We start from the raw sequence: 22,104 nt of genomic DNA, 5'->3' as shown, positions 1-22,104 counted from the left end.
AAGTGTGATTCCAGAACATAACTCTGGAAATAAATCTGAAACACCAGTCTAGCCGCGTTATTCCCCTGCTTACGCTGTCTGGAATGTCCTCTCCCTCTTCCCTCTCTGTCTGATAAACTCGTCTTTATCCGAAATTCAGCATCACTTCCTCTGGGAAGCTTTCTGAGACCTTCTAAGTTTGAGTTAACCGGTCCCACCTTGGGGTCCTCAGGGTACTTCCTATTCTCCCGGTTAGAGCGCCTATCTCATGAACAGAATGTGGTTTCCTGGATTATCTCCCTCAGTAAAGAGTTGTCCTGAGAGGAAGGGTATGTTTGATTCATCTTTGTACTTCCACTGATTGACAAAGTGTCTGGGAAAAGCAGGCGTTCAAATGCATGTGTTGCCGTGGTTGACTGGGTTCGAGGATGGATCTGGATGTCGATGTGGGGCTAGAGGCAGTGGGGCCTGAACTAGGGTAGCAGCAGTGGGAATGGAGGTATTTAGGACATAGACTCCTAAATCTTGGTAGTCCCCTGATCAAATGGGAAAGGTACTTTAAGTGCAGATCTTCAGGCTACTTCTAGATCTACTGACTCAGAACCTCCAGAAATAGGACCTCAAATCTGAATTCATTTAAAGTCCCCTCGGGGGATTCTGACACGCAGCCAAGTCTGAGAACAACTGACATAGGCAGTACCGTGGATCAAATTCTGGTGACTCACAGAAGGCAGGGACAAGGGGAAAGATTTGTCTCAGCCCTGGACTTGATCTGCAAGGAAGACAGTAATGCCATGTGGGGAAGGGAGGCCTGGAGAAGGCAGAGGGTTACGTTGCTTTTGCACAAGTTGGGTGTGAGGTACCCACTTGGGTCCAGATGCAGATGTCCCTTCAGCAGCTGGGATTCAGGCGTGGTGCTCACTAGAGCCATCTGTCACTGATGACCTTGAGAACTTGACTTTGGTAGGAAAAAGACCATGCTCCCGTAATGGCTGGTCTCCGTAGTTGAGCAGAGGCGGGTAAAACTTGCTTTTATCTTTTAGCCAGACAATCAGTACTGATCATCTAGAAGGAGGTAAGGGCATTTCATGTGCTCTTTATAGTTCTGGAGTGAATTAACAGTTGCATAGTTGCTTATTTCTGACAGTTAAATGCTTTAAACAAAATTAAAGGAAAGATATCTTTGCTAAAATACGGACTCCAAAAATGATCACTTTTAAACTCTAGTGAATGTTACTAATTGACTTGAAAGACTGTTTTTACAAATAAATCCTGGATCCATAAATAGATATTAAGACTCCGCCCCCTACCACAAAAGGACAAAAATCATGTATACAAAGACATGTGACCTAATCAGTTTTCAGATTAATCTGAAATTACTATTTGAATTCAGATATCGTAAATGTCATGGGTCATTGCCCTGGGGCACAGATAGAAACCTGATCTACTAAATGACATGAAATAGAGAACAGAGTAATTTCTCTGGTGAATATGAACCAGCATTGGAACCCATCTGGATAATTTACATGAAAATTGGATTTTCCTCTCCTGAATTATCTTTTTATAGTGGACATCTGTAATATTGTCTGTTCGGTTCCGTTCTCCACTTGTCCACATCTACATACATGGCTACTACAGAAACTGCCTTGTTTTTATAGGGACCCCATCCCCCAAGTCAAAGTTCACTAGTTCATTGGTCCATGGCTAGGCACCCTTGTCCCCATGGGCTGCTGTCTCTCTCCTGCAGGGTGTCTGACCCTGAGATCCAGACTTGAAGGCAGTCCTTTCTAGTGCTAGAGAGCTTAAGGGTAAAACTTCAGACCAGACAGCAGCCATGTTACCCTACCATTAGGAGCAATCCTTTCGATGGAGAGAATGAAGCCCAAAGAAGAGAATGAAAGAAACCCTGCTCCTCTATAGCCCCTTGTTCCAGAAGCTTCTGGGGCCAAACTGGATTGCTGACCTCTCACAGTCTAATTGGTTCATTCTTCTTTCAGCTCCATAATCCAAAAATTCCTTTCAGCCTAATCTAGAGGAAGATGGGTTTCAAAAGTACCAAGAGTAGTAATGCACCATTTCCTACAAGTTTACTCTCCAACTCAACCTCTGAGATTCTAACTTCCCTTGGAGACAAACAGTTGTAAAAGGAATTGGTGAGATGTGATGGTCTCTGTTATGGGTTGAATTGTGTCCCCCAGAAATATCAAGTCCTAACCCCCAGTACCTCAAAATTCGACCTTCTTTGAAAATAAGGCCACTGCAGTTGTAATTAGTTAAAAGGAGGTCATAGTGAAGTAAGAGTAGGCTCTTCGTCCAATACAACTGGTGTTTTTATAAAAAGAGACACCGAGATAAACAGCAAGGTCCTACTGTAGAGCACAGGGAATTATATTCAATATCCTGTGATAAACCATAATGGAAAAGAATATGAAAAAGAATGTATATGCATAACTGAATCACTTCGCCATACAGCAGAAATTAACACAACATTTAATATTTATTTACTTATTTATTTGGCCGTGTTGGGTCTTGGTTGCGGCATATGGGATCTTTGGTTGCAGTACGCGGGCTCTAGAGTGCGCAGGCTTAGTTGTCCCGCGGCACGTGGGATCTTAGTTCCCCGACCAGGGATCGAACCCATGTACCCTGCACTGGAAGGTGGATTCTTAACCACTGGACAAGAAGGGAAGTCCCTAAAATTTTTAAAAATAAAATAAAATAAATTTAAATAAAAAGAGAGACAGCGAGACAGAGATACAAAGGGAGAAGATGGCCATGTGACGACAGAGGCAGAGAGCAGAGCGAGGCATCTACCAGCCAAGGAATGCCAAGGATGGCTGTTCTTCCGGGAAGGTAGAGGAGAGAAAAGGAAGGATTCTCCCCTGCAGGTTTCAGAGAGAACGTAGCCAAAATGGTGATTGCAGATTCCTAAACCTTCAGAACTGTGAAACAGTAATTTCTGTTATTTTAAGTCATCCAGTTTGTTTGGCAGCCCTAGGAAGCTACTTGCTCTCTAGAATTGCAATGCTTCAGTGCTATTGTGCGGTGGAGAAGGGGCAAAAAATATCAAGTTCTTTCCTTTTCTGTGTTCAGGAAATGAATGACTAAATCAATGGGGCTGAAGGGATCAGCAAGGAAGGAGCAAGACTGCGGGATTATGGACTTTTCCTATAATGCGAATACCTGGTAGGTGTCAAATAGAGGTTGTGTACTGACGCTTGGCTAGGGAGTGCTTCAGACAGTACCTAACATGGAGCAGACCCTCAGGAAAGATTCTTCTCCTAGATATATATATATATATATATATATATGATGCCAGGAACAGAAAAAATACATTCAGAAGAGGTTTGCTATGAGCGGAACCTCCAGCCCCAGCCCTGTTCCAGCCCCACAGCACTTGGTTCCACTCCTTTTTTGGATTTTTGGCCCAAGTTTCAGGATGCTAAGTCCTCCTCTTAAAGAAACGTTTATTCAGAATGTCTTGGCTTTACCCCAAAACACAAATCCCTCTTGGTTTGTGCTGTGTTGTCTTAATCAGAGGAGAACCTCGTTGGCATAAATAAATAAACAGGCAAACAAAATCTTCTTTGGCCTCCACAGCTGCCACCCCTCCCCGCAAAGGGACAATTCCTCACACATTTTCTAATGTTTAGAGACTGTGTGAGTGTGATCACAAGCAGATTTTCACACAACTATAAGGTGAGAGTACACTGGTTTATTGTCCTGTGAGCAATTCTTCAAATTCATGCCTTCTCATTCACTCTAATATAAGAATTAATTGTAGGGCTTCCCTGGTGGCACAGTGGTTAAGAATCTGCCTGCCAACACAGGGGACACAGGTTTGAATCCTGGTCCGGGAAGATCCCACATGCCGCGGAGCGGCTGGGCCCGTGAGCCATGGCCGCTGAGCCTGCGCGTCCGGAGCCTGTGCTCCGCAACGGGAGAGGCCACAACAGTGAGAGGCCCGCGTACCGCAAAAAAAAAAAAACAAAAAAAAAAGAATCCACCTGCCAATACGGGGGGACACGGGTTCGAGCCCTGGTCCGGGAAGATCCCACATGCCGCGGAGCAGCTAAGCCCGTGCGTCACAACTACTGAGCCTGCGCTCTAGAGCCCGCGAGCCACAACTACTGAAGCCCATGCGCCTAGAGCCCGTGCTCCGCAACAAGAGAAGCCACCGCAATGAGAAGCCTGCGCACCGCAGTGAAGAGTAGCCCCTGCTCACCACAACTAGAGAAAGCCCGCGCGCAGCAACAAAGACCTAACGCAGCCAAACATAAATAAATAAATTTATTAAAATATATATATATGTTGTAAAGCTGTAATAATTTACATTCTATAGACTTTATAATACTACAGTGCTTTATAATACAATGCTATTAGGTTTTTTTTAACATCTTTATTGGAGTATAATTGCTTTACAATTGTGTGTTCGTTTCTGCTTTATAACAAAGTGAATCAGTTATACATACACATATGTTCCTATATCTCTTTCCTCTTGCATCTCCCCCACCCCATCCCACCCCTCTAGGTGGTCACAAAGCACCGAGCTGATCTCCCTGTGCCATGTGGCTGCTTCCCACTAGCTATCTAGTTTACGTTTGGTAGTGTATATATGTCCATGTCACTCTCTCACTTTGTCACAGCTTACCCTTCCCCCTCCCCATATCCTCAAGTCCATTCTCTAGTAGGTCTGTGTCTTTATTCCCGTCTTACCCCTAGGTTCTTCATGACCTTTTTTTTTTTTCCCTTAGATTCCATATATATGTGTTAGCATACAGTATTGGTTTTTCTCTTTCTGACTTACTTCACTCTGTATGACAGACTCTAGGTCCATCCACCTCACTACAAATAACTCAATTTCGTTTCTTTTTATGGCTGAGTAATTTTCCATTGTATATATGTGCCACATCTTCTTTGTCCATTCATCCCATGATGGACACTTAGGTTGCTTCCATCTCCTGGCTATTAGATTTTATAATGTAGAAAAGTGTGATAATGGTATTCAACTAAACAGATCAGAGAAATAGTATGTAAAGTCCCGAGATAAACTTTATTATATAAGAAAATTAAATATATGATAAAAAGTTATCACAAAATTCAATTGGAAAGATAAAGAAAAATGGAGTTTTCTTTGGGGATAATTGGTAGGCCATTTGGGAAAAAAATCCTATTAGTTATTCATTACATGTCTACACCAGAATAAATTCCAGATGATTTAAGATTTTAATATATTTTAAAATACAATATATAATAAAATAGAATTAATTAGATAGTAAACATCTGAATAGCAAAATGACATTCTATACTGAGAAGCAGTTTAAAAGAATCAAAGGCTGAAAGATTTTACTAGATACAATGTTAAGTTGCTCTAGGTCCAAAATAAAAGTAAAACCAATAACCAAAAATAAAACACCAACAGGCTGAAAAATGCAAATAACAAATATGACACAAAGTTAACAGCCATTTTATACAAGTTCATAAACAGATAAGAAAAATCACTAAGACGTTACCCCTAAAAATAAATAGACAATCCAGAAAATAAAATTAGTCAGCACGTATATGGAAAGATAATCAAACATATTAGTAGTCAAGACATACAGACTCTTAAACTTTTTGTCATTCTAGTCGATTAACCTTTTTTTTAAAATTAATATGAAATTCCATCTCTCCGAAAATTAAAATAATATTTTTAGATATCGCCTAAAAATAAAATAATGCTAAAACTTGAGCAAAGCTTGATGCACAAAGCCATTTAGAGCAGTAATATTTACACTAGCAAAAAACCAACATGTGAATGAATGAATAAATTAACCCACAATAGAAAATTGGTTACGTAAAATGGAATATACCAACCTGATGTAGATTATGCACTCATTTAAATTGTTTCAAACAAAAGCCATGTAATTAAAAACGATTTTATATTTAGTGGTAGCAAAGTCAGTGGTGTGTTACTCCTGGGATATTCCCAGTGCTTAGCACAGTGCCTGATCCACGGTAGGAAGTCAGTACAAATTTGGTAAATGAATGAAAACTGTACACAGACAGTATGATTTTTGGCCATATGAAAAAAAACCTACTTAGAGAAAAAAGAATGAAAAGAAATGTAAATAATGGTAGGAGTATTGACTCTTTTCTTCTATAGAATAGTAGAAGAAAAGAGATGTCCCAAAATTGCATAAGATATACTTACCATTGTTTATCAAACTTCAGATTTAACTGAGTATCCTGTATTTTAATTTGCTAAGTCTGGCGACCCTACGAGACATCAGATTTCATATCCTTAGTTAATTTTTTTTTCTTACAGTTAATTTTTGAAGTCTGTTGAACAGAGCAGTCCTGTGGACGAGCACTTAATTGAAAGTAGGTGGTTATTTTTTCTCATATATCATATGTATGTGCACCCACATTTTTCTGCATAGAAAAGTACAAAGAGAGAAAAAAAATCACCCCAAACTTCACTACATAGTGATAACCTCCTCCTACATTTAAGACAGTCTATACATATATGTACAAACAAATTTACATATGTAATTTTACATGCATATAGAATCATACCATATATGCTTTCCCATTATCCTGCTTTTTGCTGTTTATGTTTTCCTTGACTGCCAGTTTCACTGCCTATCTAGAGGTCTAACTTCCATAAAATCCCATTTACTTACCATTCCCAGGGGGCCACCAGTTCATGGGCTACATATGCAGATGATTAACTAGTAGTTTGCTATTTTTATGGCAAACCACACAGTGCAGGCTTACAGAGGGGCCCCACTTGAGAGGGCAAGTCCAGAACCTATTATCTAAGCCCTCAAGGAGTCTTGAAAAAGACACACAATTTTGTGAGAAACACGTTCACGATGACTGGTATTTACTAAGCCTTATTTCATCTCACTTTACTAAATTTATTCTAGAAACTTACTAAATAGTTATGAAAACATGAGACAGTGAAGATTGATATTTGGAAGAGATGCTGATCACCCAGTGTGATCCTAACAGCTGAATTCAGTATTTATTGAGTGACTACTATCAGCAAGGCACAAGGGTTAGGCACACAAAGATTATGAAGGCCAAGAAAATGTGTCCTGGAGGAAGCTTAAACTTACTCAACAGGAGATGAAATAGACATCCATCCATGATTCTACCACTCAGAAATACTACGTTAACACTTTAGTGTATATCTTCCCAGGTGCAATAGTTATAACAGCTAACCCTCATGGGCACTTATTGTGTGCTGGCTTTGTTCGAAGAGTTTTGCTATTCACTCAATTAACTTCAAAATAGTATTACAAGGTACTATGCATATTCTTATTGTGCAGAGGAGGAAACCTAGGGCGCAAGTTGTTTAACTTGCCTGAAGTTACATGGCTAAAAAGTGTCAGGGCCAGGATTCAAATCCAGTGTCTCTCATTAGATGATGATAGATAAATAGGTCAGATCACATTGTTTTGGAAAACAGATTTTGAAACAAATAGTATACTTCATTTATTATGTGCCAATTGCCCTTCTACATATATCGATTTTACATATGTTGATATATTTTATATATATTGTTTTAAATATGTTGGTTTATTTTATCCATTAAGTCAGCACATTTTCTTCATCCAGACATTTTCAGGGACTGCAAGTGACTTTAAGGACTTTAAGTGGTGACAGAATGCCAAGGAGACCTGGGGCTGCCCTGCATTTCATCAGAGCTTCTGTTAGTAAGGTCAGGGAGTTCTGCCTCACCTGAAAAGCAATGTTGCTTCAACGGAGTTTTTCAAGTCTGCTTTCTCAGGCTAGAATTTCATGATCATATCTGTATGAGTTTATCTCTGAACCCATCTCCAGGAAGGCTCCGGCAGGATTGATAAATGCCCACGCACAGGTGAGCGGTAGTCCCAGACCTTTAGATGTATCCTTTCATCCATAGACCTGAAAAATGTGAACAATTTTGCTCCAAGCCATGAGGTAGTTTCGTGTTAGCAGATTCTCAGCTGTTGATGAGCGAAAACCTTGGCAAACAAGATCATCGCCCTCCAGAGAAATGAGCACGCTCTTAAAGAAGGGCTGACCCGAGAGGCGGCGCTGTCCCGACCACGGGAATCCAAGTACATCAGCGGCATTGACTGAGGCTCCACCACGGTCAGTGTGCCAAGGCACAACTTTAATTTCCTCTCATCCTTTTCTTCCTCTTGGGCAAAATGAATCATAAAGTTTATATTCACTTTAGTGTATACATTTTAAATATACCCTCTAAAGCCATAGGCGTAATGAATTCAAGATGCCCACATCATAGAAATTCTGCATAAAGCTGTGTTTATGATTTGGATCCAGGCTTCTTAGGATTTTCAACAGGAACAGACTTCAGACTTCCAGGGACATGAAGGACAATGGAAGGACGTTTCAAATGACTGCTAAGTTTCAAAAGCTATTGTCCCGTAGCCTGAGAGCGCCAGATAAGTAACAAAGCGGCATGTTTCTTTGTGCGGTGTGAGGATGGGTCCAGGTTGAGATGCTCAGTTAGGAAGGACCCTTGAACTTGCTGCGCCCCTCTCCCTGGCCTCCGTGCGCCCTGTGCACTGTGACTGGTCCCAGAGCACGTGGCCCTGTGCACATTTCTCCATTTCTGGGAAAGCCCCGCCTCGCAGGTGCCAGAGAAACACATTCTTCAGAGGGGGCGGGCTGGCCAGACGTCAGTGCTCATTACTGAAGAAAGAGAAGCGCCTTCGGGAAGAATTCCAGCGTGCAAAGGCTCTTTCAAAACGCGGCGAGCTCAGGTTTCACCGAGATTTCACCACCACCCTTTGTCTCCACCCGCACTCGTACCCCCGTAATTCTACCTCTGGGAAGAGTCCCCAACTGGGCAGGGTCCGTTCACTGTGAACCAGATGGCCAGCCCTCAGAACCTCTTTGCTCGCACCAAAATGGGGTTCACTTATTCCATTTCAAGCAGCAGGACAACCTCCAGTCTCGGGGAGCCTTGAAGAAGTGGGAGCAGGGAGAGGTCACATTTTCAGCCTGGCTCCCGATCTGCAGCTTTCTCATGAATGCAGACCAATTGTGCACGAATGTGGCCAGGACACATGCAGCATATTCACACGAAATGTAAGGATCCCTTGTTCTCTGTAACATTAGCCGAGGTTTCAAAACACGGAATCCAGGCTGGAACCGCCAGGCCAGCAGCGGGAGGCGGGCTGTCTTAGAAGCAGATGGAACAAAAGATTGGGTTCCCGAGTTCCTAGGGTGAGGCAAAAGGGCAAGATGTGAACCCAGGACCACCCAGGGAAAATTAAATGCAGATCAACTTTTGATGGCTTATGTTAACAGAGGGGTGATGGAGTTTTGATCTTGGGAAAAACAACATGGTCAGCTTTACCCGTAATCGCTGTTTACCACACGCCTGCTCCACTGCTAAGTAGCCACAAATGCACAAGTGGAGTGGAAGCTTCTGTTTATTCCATCATCCAGCCTGTCCTCCCAGGGCTGGAGAGCAGGGTGTAACACCAGAAGAAGGAGCCTCAGGGTTTCCCAACCTTTGAACAAACAGGAGAAAATGAGTCCTACAGGGGTCAACTCCCCTTTCTCAGCTTCAGGTTGGGGCCAGAGGCCACCCTGGCTCTGCCTTGGAAGGAGGGGCGGGCCACCCACCTCCATCACCTGCCCTCCCACACAACCTACCTGCTGCCACAGCCGTGTCACCCTGGACTCTTACTCACCTGGGATTGCAGGTGGAATCAACGCTTTGGTTTTTTTTAATTAATTAATTTCGCTTACTTATTTTTGGCTGCGTTGGGTCTTTGTTGCTGCACGCGGGCTTCCTCTAGTTGCGGTGAGCAGGGGCTGCTCTTCATTGCGGTGCACAGGCTTCTCATTGCGGTGGCTTCTCTTGTCGCGGAGCACGGGCTCTAGGTGTGTGGGCTCAATAGTTGTGCCTCGCGGGCTGTAGAGTGCAGGCTCGGTCATTGTGGCGCATGGGCTTAGCTGCTCCGTGACATGTGGGATCTTCCCCGACCAGGGCTGGAACCTGGGTCCCCTGCAATGGCAGGCGGATTCTTAACCACTGCGCCACCAAGGAAGCCCCGGAATCAACCTTTTTAACTCGACTCTTAACCCCAATCTTTTGTTAGCTGTTATTTTTTTAATTTCTGTATTATGAAAATTGTCAAACATACTCAGTAGAGAGAGCATGGTGCAACAAACCCCAGATTCAGCAGTTATCAAGATCTGTATATTTCTTCATCTATCCTATTTTTCCTGTTTCTTTACAGCAAATCCTGGATATCATGTCATTTCAGCCCCTCATACTTCAGGAAGCGTCTCTAAAATTACAGACATTCTCCACGTAACTATATCATTGTCACTCCGAAAAAATTAACATTACTTCCTCAGTATTATCAAAATCACAGTTCATACAGATTTCCCCTGTTTCACAAAACTGTCTTTTTAGTTGGTTTCTTTGTGTCGGTAGCCAAAAAAGAGCCAAACATTTCATCTGGTTGTTATGCCTCTTAAGACCCTTCCGATCTACAGCAGCTCCTCTTGCTTTTTTCTTTTTTTTTTGCGGTGTGTGGGCCTCTCACTGTTGTGGCCTCTCCTGTTGCGGAGCACAGGCTCGGGATGCGCAGGCTCAGCGGCCATGGCTCACGGGCCCAGCCGCTCTGCGGCATGTGGGATCTTCCCGGACCGGGGCACGAACCTGTGTCCCCTGCATCGGCAGGCGGACTCTCAACCACTGCGCCACCAGGGAAGCCCCTTCTTGCTTTTTTCTTAATGCCACTGACCTGCTCCGGAAACCAGGAGAGTTTGCTCGTCAGCCTGAATCTTTCGATCTACCTCTGTGAGCTCCATCTCTATCTCCATCTCTAATCTTCCAAGGAGGTTGGGCTTGAACAAGAAGACATTATTTGCACTGTATGCAGACACCCCTTCTCCAGACCAGAAACTTGGCATATCTGGCCCTGACTTATCTTTTCCAATATATGTCCCAAAATAACCCATATGTAGATCTTCCATTCTAACCAAGCAGGATTATTTAACATTTCTCACCCCCCTTTACATTTTCTCACCTCTTTACCTCTGCTTTTCCCATTTTCCTTGCGTAAGAGCTACTTTGCACTTGCTTATGTGAATGTACGGTGGTTTATTATGGCATGGCCTTCAAATCTCATGCTTTCAAAGCCCGCACTTGGACCAGAAGCAGAATTTCACTCCGCTCTCCCACCACCCACACTCTTCGACCAAATCCAGAGCCCCTGCCCCTCGGCACCTCCCCTCCGCCCTTACCTTGCTCCTCCTGGGCTTCCCAGCACCATTTCACTCACTGCTCTCTGGTCCTCTCCTCCAGAGCCCTTTGTCCAGGGATCCCCAGCCCCTGGGCCGCAGACCAGTACCAGTCCGCAGCCTGTTAGGAGCCAGGTCGCACAGCAGGCCTAAACCAATCCCAAGGTGGTTTTCCTCACCAGATTCCTAAACAGCTGAGATGCAAACAGACAAGATGATTTCAAATTCTAAGACACCATCCAGCAGGTAGAGCATCTGAAGATGGGGCTTTTGAACCAGAATTCTACAGAAGAGTCTCCCTTGTGGGCTTCATTAGAGAGAGCATCTGCCCCGCCTGCTCTGTGTCACCAAGGCAAAGTGCACATAAACTCAAAAGCCACTGCATAAATGTTAATATATATTCCATCTATTGTAGCTCTGCCCCTCCAAGACCCTGAGACACTCTGCTTGCCTGGGAAGCTGAATTTAACAGAGACTTGAGGGTCACCACAGTGTCCGATTACTAATGTGCAGGACAGTGAGGTATGCATTTCTTTTTCCTTTTTCTTTTTTTTGGCCAAGGGCGGGCAGGATCTAAGTTCCCCGACCAGGGACTGAACCCAGGCCACAGGAGTGAAAGCACTGAATCCTAACCACTAGACAACCAGGTAACCCCCAGCTATGCATTTCTTAAAGTAGAGAATTATTCATTCATTTATTTCCAGATTTTTATTAAGCACCTCAAATTCCCGGCATGTTCTGGTCACCAGGGTTATAGCAGTAAACAAGACAGATGACATTCTTTTTCTCATGGAACTTACATTCTAATTGGAGAAAACAGAAAATCTAAAAAACGAAACAAATAATACTCAAGATAATGGCAAATAATGACAAATTCTAAGGAAATGAAAGAAAGTGATACAACAGGAAAGGCGGGGAAAGCAGTACTCTAGACCGGATGGTAAAGAAAGTCTCCTCTGAGGAGATATAATCTGAGAAGAGACTTAAATGACAAGAAAGAATCAGCTGGGGAATTCTCTGGTGGCTTAGTGGTTAGGACTCCATGCTCTCACTGCCGAGGGCCCGGGTTCAATCCCTGGTCGGGGAACTAAGATCCCACACACACACACAAAAAAAAAATCCAAGTGCACATCTGGGGAAAGGGCCTTCCAGGCAGGGAAACAGCGGACACCAATGTAGGACTGAGCTCAGTGTGTCCTGGGAACAGAAAGAAGACTCGCCAAAGTAGCACACTGAGAGAAGGTGAGGTGTACCAAATGGTGTCACAGGCGGGCAGGAGCCACCTCACGTCGGCCTGATGGACTTTGCCTAGAGTGTGTCATTCATTCTGACTGCAGTAGGAAGCCATCAGAGGGTTTTCAGCAGAGTTCAGATCTGTAGGGTTTTGGCACGGGAGCCTGTGTAGATGGTGGTTACGTTTGTTAAGATGGGGAAGATGAAGGAAGAGCTTGTCTGCGAGCAGGAAGGTTAAGATGGATAAAGAGTTCTTTTTCAGATCTCTTAAATTTAAGATGCCTGTCAAACAGTCTTGGAGAAGTCCAGCAGGCTACTGAATTTATGAGTCTGGTGTTCAAGAGGAAGGTCAGAACTAGAGTAATAAATTTGAAAGTCGTCAGCACATGAATGGCATTTGCAGCCATGACGCAGGATGAGCTCACTGAAGGCAAAAATATAGAAAAGAAAATGGGCTTCAAACTTTAGAATACAGGAGAAGGAGTCAGCAAAGGAGACGGAGGAGGAATGTCAGTGAAGTAGGGGTAAAGCCAGGAGAGGGTGATGCCCAAGGAACCAAGAAAAGACGGCGCATCAGGAGGAAGTGGTCACCACTCAGTGCCGGAGTGAGGCCAAGGGAGGTGAGGACTGACCCCTGGTCTGGGCAGAGGGGCCTCACTGGTCATCTTGACACCAGTCCTTTGAGTTGTGTGGTGGGGAGGGAGGCCAGATGGCAGAAGTCGAGGACAGAGTTGAGTAGAAACAGGATAGGCAGTTCTGAATTGAGGCAGTTTCTGGAGGAGAATAAGGGTTCAAGGTATTTTGTTTGTTTGTGTGATTGGTTGGTTGGTTTTTTTAACGAGGAGGCACTCATGGGTCTGCGGTTGGGAAAATAGAGAGGAAGAAACTGATGACACCAGAGACAGAAAGGAAGCTCCTGGAATGACATCCGCTTTGCAGCCTCTTTCGAGGATGTTTAAGAGCAGCTTTCTCTGAAGTAAGAATAAGTTAAGTATATGTCGTGTCCCGGAGTATTAAATGTTACACTGAGAGCCAAGTGTGGGGAATGTGGGTGGGTTGGGAGTGTGGAGTCAGAGAAGGAAGAGAAGCCAGCATTTACTGGGCATACCACTGTGTCAGGCAGACATGGGAACTTTGTGGTAATATTTCTTTTTAAGTTTTGAGTATTTATTGCCTTTATTTTGTTTTTGGTTTTGATTGTGGTAGAACACATATAACATAAAACTTACCATTTTAACTACTTTTAGGTGTACAATTCAGAAGCATGGAGTACTTCACAATGATATGCAGCCATCACAACTCTCCAGCTCCAGGACTTCATTTTCATCGCCCCAAACAAAAGCTCTGGGGCTTCCCTGGTGGTGCAGTGGTTGAGAGTCCGCCTGCCGATGCAGGGGACGCGGGTTCGTGCCCCGGTCCGGGAAGATCCCACATGCCGCGGAGCGGCTGGGCCCGTGAGCCATGGCCGCTGAGCCTGCGCGTCCGGAGCCTGTGCTCCGCAACGGGAGAGGCCACGACAGTGAGAGGCCCGCGTACCGCAAAAAAAAAAAACAAAAGCTCTGTACCCGATGAACAGTAACTCCCCGCTATCCATTCCTTCCAGTCCCTCTCTACTTTCTACCACTATGAACTTGCCTATTCTAGGTACCTCGTATAAGTGGAATCATACAGTATTTATCCTTTTGTATCTGGCTTATTTCATTTAGCATGTTTTCAAGGTTCATCTACAGTGTAGCCTACATCGGAATTTCATTCCTTTTTATGACTGGGTGATATTCCATTGTATGTATCTACCATAATTTGTTTATTCTTTTAACTTTTGATGGACTCTTGGATTGTCTCCACTTTTTGGCGCTGCTATGAACATGTGTGTACAAGTATCTGCTTGAGTCCCTGCCTTCAGTTCTTTGCAGCACAGATCTAGAAGTTGGTCCCATTTATTTTTGTTTAATACTCACAGCAATCCATAGAGACATATTCTTCAGGCTGGGGCTGGTTTCCTTCCTTATTCCCTCAGTGGGGATCTGTACGCTCCCAGCTCCTATGATAATCCCCCAAACTGGATATTGGCCATTGCTTTTGCTCTCAGCCAGGCTCAGCTTCCAGATGGGCTCTAGTCCTCAGCCTCCAGCTCTTAAAGCGCTTGTTTTTGCAGAAGGGAATCCGTTCAACATGTTCTAGTGGAGAAGGAGGGGGAGGCAGGCCATCCTTCTGCCTCTTCCCATGGTGACTGCAGTGAGGGCTGGGGTGCGGACTTACTACTCTGCCGTGATTGGGTGTAAATGCTCAATACATAGGCTTATAAATGAACTTCCACCTTATTCTTGAGATCCTTTTGAATTGGAAACAGCATTCTGTCCTAAAATCGTGCTCCTTCTTTCTTCCCTCCTTCCTTCCTTCCTTCCTTCCCTCACTCCCTCCTTTTCTTTCTCTCTCTCTCTTTTTTTTTTTTTTTCCTGCGGTACGCGGGCCTCCCACTGTTGTGGCCTCTCCCGCTGCGGAGCACAGGCTCCGGACGCGCAGGCTCAACGGCCATGGCTCACGGGCCCAGCCGCTCCGCGGCATGTGGGATCTTCCCGGACCGGGGTACGAACCCGTGTCCCCTGCATTGGCAGGCGGACTCTCAACCACTGCGCCACCAGGGAAGCCCTCTCTGTCTTTTTATTATAGTATTTTGGCTGCACCAAGCGGCTTGTGGGATCTTTGTTCCCCAACCAGGGATTGAACGTGAGCCCCAGCAGTGAAAGCACTGAGTCCTAACCACTGAACCACCAGGAAATTCTCCTGTGCTCCTTCTTTTAGAGAGCTAAAACCTGACTTTTCCAAGGAAAAACAAGTCTTCTGATAGCAAGCAAGTCACAATACCATAGTCATTGGTATATTTTGGATATGCTCAAACTTAACACTTTAAACACTGGAAGAGAAGTTATCATGATGAGGTGATAATAGCTTGAGCTGGGGAAATTATTTGTAGAAAATAAATAAAAGAATAGAATAGCAACAATTTTTTAACAGCTATAATATCCTTCAACTGCTATACAGGAAATAGGAAAGTCTCTCCTTTAAAGTATGAAAGTATTTTGTGATCCAAAAATAGCTGGTCTCAGCATTGCTTCTGCAAAGTTGCCCTTAAAATAGGATTTTGCTTTCCTTTTAAAATGCTATGATATGCATGATTCTCCAGAACTTAGTTCTTTCTAAACAAATAGTCCTGGAGTGAAAGGCAATTTAGTGGCCTAAGGGGTGGGGGAGATGTAAATTCTTTGTAAATATTTCTGGCTCCTTTCTGGATTGCAACAAGCTAGTGAGGACCCTGGGAAAAATCCCAGTGCTTGGGGGAGGGGAGCTGGGGGCCAGGAGTTGGGACTTAAATCTCAGACAGGACACCCCATATCACAGCATTCTCACTACCACACATTGGCAGGTGTGATGTACACAAATACACAGTTCCTTTTTTCTTTTTTTTTAAGGGAGCAGCGTGCACGGTACAGTGCCTTTCTCTTACTTATTTTCTCTCTATTTATTTCAATCTGTTCTTATAAACGTCAAACTGATCTTAAATTCTCCTCCTCCTAACACAGTTGTGATGTACCCCGTTCCTTAGTCAGCCACAGGTGAGATATTTTTCCTGGCATTTTGTAGGGTTTTGTGTAGTTTGGTTATTGTTATCTTGTTTGTTTGGTAACGCTTGTTGGACTCTGTCCAGACTTTTTCTGTTTCTGATTTTTTTTTTTTTTTTTTGGTTTCCTAATGATCTTTCTAGAGTACTTTATTGCAGCTATATTTTTACCTTTTCTCCCATTCCTTTAAAATATTTTCATTTTAGCTTTCATGTTATATTTTCTTGAATTTATTTTCTAAGACTGCTTCTTCAAAGCATAAATAGAGAATAAATCAGTGTTTAGATGATTATTGACATTATATTTCCAGCTCCAATTGTCTATCCTCTAGAAAATCTGTGGTGAAGATTATAATTGTGAAATAGTTTATGTTATACCCTTGTTTGGATCCTTTTACTTAGAAAGATCTTTCATCTATCCCATTTAAACATCCTAGGGACTTCCCTGGTGGTCCAGTGGCTAAGGCTCTGTGCTCCCAACACAAGGGGCCTGGGTTCAATCCCTGGTCAGGGAACTAGATCCCACATGTCACAACTAAACTTTCCACATGCCTCAACTAAGACCTGGCACAGCCAAATAAATAAATAAATATATATCTTTTTTAAGTTTAAAAAAATAAAATAAACATCCTATATGGTATAAATCAAAACTATGAAAGCTTTTAAAAATAATGTTCATTTAATTTTTAATTCTATAAATATGTTCTTTCCTACTGGAGTCAGAAATAAGGCAAGAATGGTCCCTGTCACATTATTTCTCAACACTCTTTTAATCCCGGAGAATGAAATCAGAGCAAGGAAACAAAGACACCTAAATATTAGAAAGGAAGAGTGATGAGAGACAGATCATAGGGACACAAACCCTGACCCACAATTTTAAAACCCCAAAAGCTCCAATACACAAAAATATTAAAAAACTCATTTGTTAGCAAACCTTGGCCTAAAATGATATGAGGCTATTCAGTCTTAATTTACTGCCATCAGTATTAATATCATATGCAAATATATTATTGCATTTAATTACAGGGAACTTCCTGAGACCTCAGTGGGGGTGTTTCTATGCTCTGTGTAACCTTTCTAAAATGGAAAAGATTCTGAATTCTGAAACACAAATGGCCCCCAGGACTTTGGGTAAGAGACTGTGTACCTGCAATATACTGGGCAGTGTCCAGGGACACCAAAAAGATAAAAATATACGTGCTGTCATCCAGGAGCTAGCAATCCAAATTGAGATGGCAAGATATATGCATAAGAAAAACTTTAAAGCTTTCAAATAAGGTGGTTTTTGTTGTTGTTGTTTGTTTGTTTTTTGCGGTACGCGGGCCTCTCACCGCTGTGGCACCTCCCCCGCTGCGGAGCACGGGCTCCGGACGCGCAGGCTCAGCGGCCATGGCTCACGGGCCCAGCCGCTCCGCGGCGTGTGGGATCCCCCCGGACCGGGGCACGAACCCGCGTCCCCCGCACCGGCAGGCGGACTCCCGACCACTGCGCCACTAGGGAAGCCCCAAATAAGGTTTTAAACAAATACGTCATCCTGGTCTGGATTGAAGTGAAGAGATATACGGTACTGCCTGTGAATATTTGTATATTATGTCAGTGCCCCCAAATTGTACAGGATTGTGTTTGATGGTTAGATCCTTGGCCTAAAATATAGAATAGATGTGCTTGACAAGGATGGGAAAAATGATTCTACGTGCTATATATTAGAGTCTTCCTCTTGTTAAGCATCAGAAACTTCACTGAAGGTCCAGGCTTGGGTGAGCCTCATCCTTTTGGTCACTGGACTCTCTCTCCCACCTCCCCCACCCAGCCAGCTTTCTTCTCCATTGTTCCACAGTCAGGCAAGCTCTTGCTGCATGGAGGGGAAGATGGCACCTGGAGTTGCTCTGCTTATGATCACTCCAGACCGCAATGCAGAAGAGGAGAGAGAGAGAGACGGTCTATCCTGTGCCCATCTCAGTCCCTCAGAATGATCTAGCCTGGCCGTGCTGGCATCACAACCCAAACTTGTCACAAGGAGTGAGGGACACAGTCCAGCCTGAGTCACATCGTGGGCTTTGTAATTGACAACCACACTATAGTCACATGGGCTGACACAAAAACAATTACAAAAGCAAAGGGTGCTGGAACAGATTAATCAAAAAAAAAAAAAAAAAAAGAATAAACGTGTCCAGCGCCACAGTAGAATCTTCCTCCTGAAAAGGACCACTTTGCTTTGCTGAGGAGGACACGCAGGCAAGAAGGGGGAGCTGAATTGTAGCAGTGGTCACAGCGTGACGACAGAGGACGAGGGACATGAAGAGCTCAGCTACTCTCTGGTCACAAGTGTTGATGTTTGTGCATCTGAAACAGGGACAGTATTCACAGGTGGATGTAAGACAGTTGGCTCAGGAAGGAGTTTTGAAAGCGCCTCCTGCTAAATTAGGTGACGCTTAAGATGTTTAAAGAAAAGAGAAGTACTTGCTGGAAGGAATGAAACAGAGTATTACAGGTAGAAGGTGTAACATTTATCTGTATGAATGATTTTGCCCCTGGCTGAGTGGAGGTTGGAGTAGTCCTTTCTTCTAGACATGAGAAATTTCCGGTTCCCTTCTGAACTGCGACAAGCTTGTCTCAGTTTATGTTTGATGTCTCAGTTTATGTTTGATGGACAGGCTTATGTCTGATGGATATAACCCTGCCCTAAAATACAGAAGAAATGTGCTTGACAAGGGGGAAAAAAGATCATTTATAATCCCTATGTATTAGACTCTTACAGTTGCAAACATGGGAAACCGGACTTAATATGAATTAAGCAAAAAATTGATCTGTTGGCTCATTTAGAGAAATATTTAGAAGATGCAGACTGTAGGCATTTTCTGATCAGGAGTTGATCCTTTAGTAAATATGATATATTGGGACCAAGTATCTTCTATCCAAGTTGCAATAACCTTCTAAATAACTTGCTGAAAGTCGCCCAGGGAATGATTTGTTGATGTACCAGAAGAGGGAGGTACAAAGGCAAAGGAACGGTACCTGGAACTTCTCTGAATAATTTACAGTTGCTATTTGCAAGTCATTGCAGAGAAAATCTTCCAATAGATGCTATTTATTCAGTCACGTGTGCGAACCTAGATACTTCTTATATTAACATTGTAATTATATTGTGGAGCTTCCTTTGTTTTGCTCTTCAAGGACAAAGATTAAGTCTTAAATGTAGAAGTCAGAGGAAGAAAAGACACTTTTCTCATGGCCTGGAGTAATCCTGATCTGATGACTTAGACACACACAAAGCTGGATAGCATCCAACTCTAACCAACCTGCAATCCATTATCACTTACTGAAGATTAGAGAGAGGAATGAATGAAACCCATAATGTGCTGGGCATTTTACATAAATCATCTTTGGAATTCTCACAACCCTGAAAGGAAGGTATCATAATTCCTATTTTAATAGATAAGCAAAATAAGGCTCAGAGAGCTTTACTCGCTTTTCCATGACCTTCCAGCTCATGGGAAGTAAAGCCAGGATTCTAAAACTGAACTGTCTGATTTCAAAGCCTGGGTAAGACTGTGGTCCTGGCTTCATGCTGGGTGGTGTCTCTGAGGAATTGTTAAGCTGCATAACACCTAGCTTTTGATTTCCTGTTACAAATCCTCCTCTCCTTACCATATATAGATTAGTGCTCATCAAGATTTAATGTATAAAGCACACTCCAAGGAGCTGGGGATGTAAAGAAGAGTTTAATACAACTTTTGCCCATCGGGAGCTCACAAACTATCTGGGGAAAGGGTACCCAAATAGGAAGCAATAAACAACAACCTAAGGGTGGGATTGCGCTGAGCAACCAGTGAGCAGGAAAAACTCAGAGGACATGACAGAGGCTCGAGTTACCAGTAACCCCCCAGTGTCCATTTCCCCTTCCTTTGTAAGACAACTCCTGCCCCCTGCTAGCTGGGGGACTACAGCCGTTCAGAATATATACTACATTTCCCAGCCTGTCTCACAGCTTAGTGTGACTAGATTCTGTCCAATGGGATGAAAGCAGAAATGACAGGTGCAACTTCTGACAGGGAATCAAATTAAATCAAAATTAAATTAAATCAAATTAAATCAAATTAAAGAGAAAAACAACATCCCTTCTCTTCCCTGTGTGTTGGCGCTTCAGCAGCCATCTTGAGTCATGAGGCAGGTTTGGGAGGAAGTCACTGGTGGCAGAGCTACAAGGTGGGAGAAGCAGAGATCTGACTCCCTGTAGCACAGCCCCTATTCCAGACTGCCAACCTTCCCTCCTTCATGTGAAAGAGAAATAAACGTCTATCTAATTTAAGCCGTTGTTATTTGGGGCTTTTGTCATCACAGGCAAATTTAATTCTAACTGCTAAAAGAGCACAGCTCTGCGACCACCGTCACCACAACCCCCCCAGATTCTACTACATGACCTTCGGCAAATCACTTAACCTTTCCCAGGTGGCTGGAGAATCCAAAGAGATGAAACAGTGAGAGAGCAGGAGAAAGCACTTGGGGGTTTTAGATGGTCTGTTGTGACACAGTATGGCTGGAGGGAGGGGTGAGAAAATTCAAAAGCTATACGCACAACACTCATCAACTCACAATTTTCCTGAAGTGCTTAAAGAATAGCATGTGTGTGGTGGGGAAGGAATTGGGAGATTGGGATTGACACGTACACTATTGATACTATGTATAAAATAGATAACTGATGAGAACTTACTGTAGAGCACAGGGAACTTAATGCACTGTGGTGACCTAAATGGGAAGGAAATTCAAAAGAGAGGGGATATGTGTATATGTGGAGCTGATTCATTTTGCTGTACAGTGGAAACTAACACAACACTGGGCTTCCCCGGTGGCACAGTGGTTAAGAATCTACCTGCCAATGCAGGAGACACGGGTTCGAGCCCTGGTCTGGGAAGATCCCACATGCCATGGAGCAACTAAGCCCGTGCGCCACAGCTACTGAGCCTGTGCTCTAGAGCCCGCGAGCCACAACTACTGAAGCCCGTGTGCCTAGAGCCCCTGCTCGGCAACAAGAGAAGCCACCACAATGAGCCTGCACACCACAATGAAGACCCAACGCAGCCAAAAATAAAAATAAATAAATAATTTTTTTTAAAAAAAAGAAACTAACACAACATTGTAAAGCAACTATACTCCAATAAAAATTAATTTAAAAAGAAAGACTAGTACATGTAGAGCAATGTCTACAATTGTGTAGCACACACTTTAAGATCTTGGAGAATTCAAAGGAGAAAAATGCTGTGACCTGGAGTAAATGATTAAGGGTTTGATGAGGGAGATGAGGTATGAGCTGGGTGTTAGGAATGAGTCCAATTTAGTTTGTAAGTCTTGACTCTTTTAGCTACAAGTTATAGAAACTCAATTAGACCCTGCTTTTAAAAAAAGTGGGCAGGGTGAGGGTTGGTGGTTGGCTCATATAAATTAAAGAGGCAAAAAGGGCCGGGAAGGCTGGATCAAGACCAGATGATGTCATTAGGATGTGATCTCAGCTCTGCTTCCCTGAGTTCACTGCATTGTCATAAGGCCAGTGGTGGCATCTGGCAGCTGTGGATTCACAACCTATTCATTTAACAGCCCAGGCAGAAAATACCTCCTTCCTTAGGGCTGCAAAGAAGCCCTCAACCTACCTGACTCCCTGTGACTCTGCTTCTGCAGATCTGCTCATGTCCCCATCTCTGGACTGGGTGGGGTATCCCACCCAAGGATTGAGGGTTTGAGCAAGATGGTTGTTTAAAGGAAAAGTGAGATGCAATTGGCAGTAGGAGAGAAATGGATGCTGGGAAGAATATTGTTCAAATTCTAGGGCAGAGAAGAGGAATAGCAAAGATGTGAAGTCTGAAATGAGTGAGACAGGATGGGCTGCATGGAAGAGAGAAGTCCTATATGCAAGAAATGTGCTTCAGAGCACCCCCTTCTGCTTCCCTGTATTCATTTGTTAGGGCTGCCGTAAAAAAGTAGATGGCTTAAATAACAGAAATTGTTTTTCTCACAGT

The sequence above is a fragment of the Aethalodelphis obliquidens genome, unplaced genomic scaffold, assembly GCF_003676395.1.
Source record: "Aethalodelphis obliquidens isolate GAN/ISIS:26980383/991018 unplaced genomic scaffold, ASM367639v1 scaffold3, whole genome shotgun sequence".
Lineage (NCBI taxonomy): Eukaryota > Metazoa > Chordata > Mammalia > Artiodactyla > Delphinidae > Aethalodelphis > Aethalodelphis obliquidens.
Note: the sequence above shows the minus strand (reverse complement) of the source record.